Raw genomic sequence first — 6865 nt, forward strand, 5'->3', positions numbered from 1 at the left:
TTTCAGGGCCAGCAGGAGGCACAGTGGTTAAGGCTCTGGACTCCCACGTGGTCGACCTCAGCTTGAGTTCTGGACACGGTGGCTTAAAACTCACACTAGGTGCATGTACGTGTGTGCCCAAAATCCCAGAAGGAGAATGGAGGTGACTGTGGTGTGGCCATTCCCCTGTCTCTCTGTTTCTCTGTCTCTCCAGTGAACACACATGCTGTCTAGCAAAAATTTCTCGAAAAGAGAGAAAAAAAAGGAACTATTTCTACAACGGAGTTTAATTTTACCTGAATTCCTAACTTTGCAAACAAAGGAGACTCAGTTGTGCCCTCTGGCTCAAGTCAGCTCCGGTGAGTCACAGCTTCCTGGATGCACTCTGGCTTCCATTCCGGTTTGCAGAACTAAAGGCGTTTGTCCTGCAGTTTTCGCCAGGCGAGTTCTGGATGTATGGACCAGGGGAGAATGAGGTAACTGCGGTGGGAGGTTGACTCATTTTTCTCTTTCCTTTTAATTCTCCTCTTTGTCAAGCCAGGGTCTCACTTTGTCTCCACCCTCCTGTTTCGGCCTCCTAAGTTGCTAGGACCATGGGGGCGCCCAGCTAGCCCCGGCTCATCAGACGGGGTCTCACTGCGTCCTCCACACAGCTGTGACCTCGCCATCCTCCAGCTGTCTCCTGAGTGGCTGGATTCCAGGTGTGTGTCACTATGCTCAGCTGCTCAGGGTGTGCTGGGAACCAAACCCGGGTCCCCCACATGGCCTGAGCCTCCGGAGGAGCAGTGTCCAGGACGGGTCACTCCGCTGAGCCTAGACAGGGGCAGAGAGGGCCCTTGTGTCACTGTGTTGGCAAATAATCAAGAGAACTACTGTCGTGTCCCTGCTGGTGTCCCCTCCATCACCTGTCCACATTCTGGTCCTCTGAGTCAGCCTGTGCATCTCTGGGCTCATGTTCACTGGGGCAGTGTGTCCCCACTTGACCCTGCCTCTGAGGTATGTGGCCCTCGGCTGCTGGCGGACATCACAGCGTGTGTCCCCATGGGCGGTCAGAGCCTGGGCAGAGGCTCAGGCGTGCTGCACGGTCCCTGCTGCAGCGACACTCACTGCAGCCCCTCGGCCACGCGGGATCCGAGGTGGGGCCCCCGGGACATGGCACACACTCAGCTCTGGAGGGAAAGCAGGCAGTGAGGACCTACTGGGTCAGGTCCAGGCTTCCCCCCTCCCTGCCCATTCCCATCCCACCCCCACAGTCCTCAGCTGGGTGGGGAGCAGTTGGCCCATCTGGACACTGCTCATGGACAGCCCACTGCTTCTCACCTTCCTTCTGCCCTGGTGCAGGGGACCGCAGGGCTGCAGGCAGGAAGACCTCAGGGAAACACTTTGCATGAGCCAGACTGTCCCCTTCTAAATGCCCTGGGAGGCTCTTCTCTCGAGACGCTATCTATTGTGAACCTCCAACTCTTATTTGGAAAACACGAAGAGGACTTTCTTTCCCTGTGAGCTCCCATTCTTCTTTTCACTCTTGAGGTGTGCACTTGCCAGGGTGGGGAGGAGAGCGAGAGAAGAATGGAGAAAGCACTTCCCGGGGGAGATGGCCCCCTACAACCCCATCCCTTCTCCTCCATTCTCCCTTCAGGATTTCAGGCACGCGCGTGTACCTGCCTGGGGTATGTATACCACCAGGGCCAGGACTCGAACCAGGCACTCAGCCATCTATCCATCCATGTGGGGTCCAGCTGCCTTCCCCACCATGCCACCTGCTGGCCAAGAGCTCCTGCTCTCAGGTCCCTGATCCTAAGGCAGGAATCCAAAGGCTCATGGCTTACAAAGAGGCAGCAGTACGGACTCGGGGGCTCGGCTGGGGTCTGTCTACACCATCAAGATCGTGCCTGCACCACAGGTGTTGCAGCAAGGTGCGTTTCAGGGGTGTGGCTCCGACCCTGGCAGGCCTGGTGCGTACCCTCTCACTTACAAGCTATTAACTTCCCTGAGTCTTGGGCTTTTCATCCTTAGAAGGGGAGCCACAACATGCATGCCATCCAATTGCGTGGGCTGCATTGGTGCAGTGGGGCTCAGAGTGCCTGGCAGTACCTGCCACCCCATCTCACCTGGGTCAGCAGAGAGCCACCACTGCTCGGGACAGGGCACTGAAACAGAGCGGTGACAGCCAGGTCTGGGAGGGAGTTGACAAAACAGGAAGCAAAGTTTCTCTCGCAGAGAGAATGTTCTGTGGCTTATCTCAAAAGTACAGGTGCTCAGAGAGCAGGTGTGACTTCCAGGTGACTCAGCCCAAGGAGGGGGGACAGCCACAGATATACCCGGGGAGCTAGCTAATGATTGACCTTCATTCTGCAGTAAGACAGGGCCCAGTTGGCCACTGACGAATCTCTAGGGGGAAGATGTCAAGAATATCACAGGCACCTTGGTTAATCTACTTTTTTTAGAGAGATTTTTTTCTATAGGGCATGTGTGCTTGCCAGAGAGAGAGACAGAGACAGAAAGTGAGAAATCCCTCCTCCCCCCTCCCCCACCCTGTGCAATGACCCCACTACAATCCCTTCTCCTCCAGTCTCCTCTTGGGATTTTGGGTATGCACACATGTATGCCTGGTCTAAGTTTTAAGCCACCAGGACTAGGACTCAAACTGCGGTCAACTACGTGGGAGTCCAACGACGTAACCATTACGCCATCTGCTGGTCCCAACCTTAACCTATTGTCAAGCAGTTCAAAGGTTGGGGCAGCAGAGACAGACAAGACAGCCTTCTTCAAATAATCAAAGCTTTATCAGGGGAGGAGGGAGCGGCCTTCTACAGGTGGCTACAAGGAGTGTGTTGGAATTAAAATCCTGAAGCAGCAGCTTTCTGGCCCACTTTGGACCGGACTTTCTGGCAAATAGGGACCGCTGTCCCACAATGGCTTGCATTATGTCACAGTGCTCTTTACCCGGGTGCGCCCTGAGGGGAGTCTGTACCAATGACCTCCAAGCCCTACCTCCACCCTTCAGGATTCCAACAAACTCCAACGACCAAAACCTCAAGGCCCGGGGTGTGCTCATCCGTGGCTTTTCAGTCAGCACAAGGGGAAGCAGCTGAACGCACCTCCCTGACAGAGATCTGCATCTCAGCCACTGTGTATGTGGACATCTTTGAATCTTTTCTTTTTTTTAATAACTAATAACCATGCCTCACGGGCATCATTCCCAGCCAGAGGTCATCCTGTTACCGACACAGACAACAGGAAGACTAGGCATTACCTGAATATACACAACTAGAGCTACGAAACTGGGAATCGGTATTTCAAACAATTTCCTAATTTTATTTCCTGCTTGTTTTCCTTTTTCTTCTCAATATCAAGGAAAACACGGATAGAGGTGACTTTGTCCTTTGTGCAGGTGGGGTGGGCGAACGTGTGGGAAGAGGCGGGAAGGGGGGGTGCTCCTCCATAGTTGGACTCATCCAGCTTGGTTTCAAGAGAGCAGAATCACTCAGTTTTTGAAACATTTCTGGAAGTGTCTTGTTAAATGCCTGAGATTTCCAGGTCTTTCGATGTGTGGTTTTCCTTCCTCTTCTAACTGTGGCAGTGAAGACAGAGCCACAGAAGGGCCAAGTTCGTAGGGAGTGACGGCTTCGTGACAAAAGGCTCCGGTGAGGAGGACGCCAGACCCTGACCTGCAGACACGTCATGCCCACTTCCCCATGAATCGTCCTTTCTTCTGCACTTCGCCGGTTCATACTTGCTGAGTAAATAGTAAGTGTTGACTCTGTGATTTGTTTTGGATTACGAAATAGGTATGTTTCTCCTCAAAGGTCAGGAGCTTATGAACGGTGAAGTTGATAGGAAACAACAGTCAAATGTGTGGGTAAATGAGGATTCCGATTCCAGTTCAGGCGAGCTTTACAGAGGTCTACTTTGCCACTTGATTTACCAAATACTTTTTTTAATTTTTTTTTTTTTTTGAGAGGTTTTCGCTACAGGGTGTGTGTGCTCGCCAGACAGACAGGGAAGAGACATAGAGACAGAAAGCGAGAAATCACCGCCCAGGGGGGATGGCCATGCCGCAATCCCTTCTCCTCCATTCTCCTCTCAGGATCTTGGGCATGCACGCACACGAGTCCGGCGTGAGTTTTAAGCCACCGGGTCCGGGACACGAACCGCGGTCGACTACGTGGGAGTCCAGCGACATAGCCATTACGCTAACTGCTGGCTCCCAGATTTACCAAATACTTTTATGGGCGTATTAGCTCATGAAGTGTATTACCACACAGGGAGCATTTCATTCTGTTCCACAGGAAGCGAGTCTCTGGCAGAAACCTTGCCTACACTATGTACTGCGCTAGGCCTTAGGAGGGCCTTCCGTTGGTGAAGCCTGTGATCCTGTGGAAGAATTCCATTCTGAGGACCATCTATCAGTAATTCGCCTTCTAAGTCACAGGCTGACAAGGTAGCAGTCTTTATTTCATGACCTTATTTCATTTTGCTTTTTACTCCCAAATTTATTTCTAATATGTTTATGATCGGGGAGGGTCTGTATATATGACTGACCTTCAGCTTTTTGACCTTAAACCATTTGCTTGCCCACCTGATGAGAGCAAAGAGCCAGAATAAAACAATTTCTTTAAGTAGAGCTATTTTTAAAGATAAATCCACAAGTATACTTTCATTACACACAGATTATGGAGCGCTTGGCTCAGATAGTGTTTTGGGTTTGGTTTTGTTTTTGCCATAGGGTGCACGCACACACCAGAGGCAGTCAGAGACCATGAAAGGGGGATCTCCTAGGGTGGATGGCCATGCTGTAATCCCTTCTCCATTCTCCACTTAAGATTTTGGGCACAAATGGACACACCCTTTGCGTGATTTTCAAGTCACTAAGTCTGGGACTCAAACTGCAGTCAGCCATGTGGGAGTCCAGTGCCTTAACCACCATGCCACTTGCTGGCCCTAGTCAGTGTTATTACAGCACAGAACCCGAACACTCCCCCACTGTGCTGCTTCCTGCCTAGCACCTCCTTCCCAAAAGCCAGCGATTGTGCACCTGGCTTGGTGGAGAAGACCTGGAGGCCTGGGCCTCCGTGTGTAGCTTCCAGGCAGCCCCGTGCCCTCAGCACCCTGACCTGAGCAACCATTCCAAACGACCTGTCTTCCCAGCAGTTTCAGAAACTCTATACAGTGGAGTTAGTAAATCATCATTATATTTAACGTTTCATGTTGCATCATCCTTTGTGCTAAAAAATGGCTGAAGCAAACAAAGCTCATTCATTCAATGTCACCGGGTGTCTTCCCGGCCACAAAGCCGGAGTGTTTTCATATGAACCGTTAGGAAATGTCTCTTATCTTCCCACAAAAGACAACAAATGATGAGCATGGAAGATGGTATTTTAAAAACTGTATTCAATTATTCACACCAAGGATATCCATTAAAATTATGAACATTTCTAAATATATTTTGTGTATCATACATATATATACTTTATATGTATAATTACATATGGACAAAAGATTTCTTGCCACTCTAAGCATGTAGGTAAAACAAATATTGATTCTGCAATGTAACACCCATATATGCATATATACTGGCTGTTGGAATTATGAGTTTATTTACAACTTACCTAGGTTATAATAAATGATTACTGTTCTATTATACAAACGTAACTGTAAAGATTTCTTTTCAATACAAAGACTGCAAATGAATATGTGAAAAATTACACACATGTACAATATTTATAATTTATAAATGCAAAGTTAAGACCTCTTTAAATTATTGCACTTGTGCATTTTACAAAGATTTTTATGTCATACTTATAAAAGCATTTTTCAAAATTTACTAACTCATCAACTGTAATAAAGTTGGATACTGTCAACTTGAAATTCTTTCTCCTTCCAAAAGAGAGCTTCTGGAAACTCGGAGCACGGAGCCACGAGCTCCCGAACCGGCTGACTGCGAGCGCTGTGGTTTGGCACAGGAAGCTGCACTGCCCTCAGCCTCTGCTCAACGCGGAGACACACCAGCGAGCTGCACGGTCTCGGCGTGGCATGGACCGCGCCCCCTTTCGCTCGTTTGCTCGTGTAGAGAAGGTTGCCTTTCTTCTCACAGAGTTCCAAGACCTGCGTTTGTGCACAGGGTGGCACCAGTTTCACAGTGTTGTGGGCAAGCACGTCCTTTCTGGTAGGTGGAGATCCCTTCCCTGGGCAAGTCTGCTGCACTTCCGATTTGCAAACCTAACGAACACTCGGCACCTTGGCCACACATCAGATCACACGGACAATGATATTCCCACACGACGTTTACAGAGGCTCCCTTGAGATAGCGCATCGGGCTGGAATTAAGTGGCTACAGGAAACAGCAAAGGTGGCCGTGCCCACGCTCTCAGGATACGGAGGAGGGCCGGAGGATTAGATAGTACATTTGTAAAACCTGACTTACAATCGGAACAAAAACTTTCCACTTCGACCTCTGTAAACACGCAGCACCTCAAAAATATTAGCTGGAAACTGAAACACGTAAACCAATCCCCTCCTTCCCTCGGCACCCCCTGGATTCAGTGTGAGCTTTCCCCGCGCCCTCCAGTAACACTGCTCCGTGCCCGTGGAGACATGCCGGGGTCTGTGTGCTTTCAGAGACCGCGTCCTGCTGCATGCAGCGAAGAGCAGGCAGGTGAGTTAAAACTAGAAAGCACGGCTTTTATCCTCGGGCTCAGTGAAGTTGTGCTTCTATGGATTTCAAATGGGCTTATTGGGTAACAGGAACGTCTTTTTCTTTTTTTAAAAGTACGCTTAATTTGGAGCCAGAACACCACTGATTTTTTTTCTTCTTCTTCCTTCTTTCTATTTTGCCATTTTTATCATCATACAAAATGTATCTAATGCTTCAGACAACCAAAAC

General features: G+C 49.6%; 1 long non-coding RNA gene across 1 annotated transcript; it reads left to right on the plus strand.

The window, feature by feature from the left end:
- The first annotated feature begins 220 nt into the window (after window positions 1-220).
- LOC114008465 (uncharacterized) lies at window positions 221-6541 on the plus strand. Its single transcript, XR_003549998.1, has 4 exons — window positions 221-455; window positions 2987-3729; window positions 4272-4423; window positions 5870-6541. It is a non-coding gene; the product is annotated as an uncharacterized LOC114008465 (long non-coding RNA).
- The last annotated feature ends 324 nt before the right edge of the window (window positions 6542-6865 follow it).

The sequence above is a fragment of the Tupaia chinensis genome, unplaced genomic scaffold (assembly GCF_000334495.1).
Source record: "Tupaia chinensis unplaced genomic scaffold, TupChi_1.0 Scaffold000346_1, whole genome shotgun sequence".
NCBI classification, from domain to species: domain Eukaryota; kingdom Metazoa; phylum Chordata; class Mammalia; order Scandentia; family Tupaiidae; genus Tupaia; species Tupaia belangeri.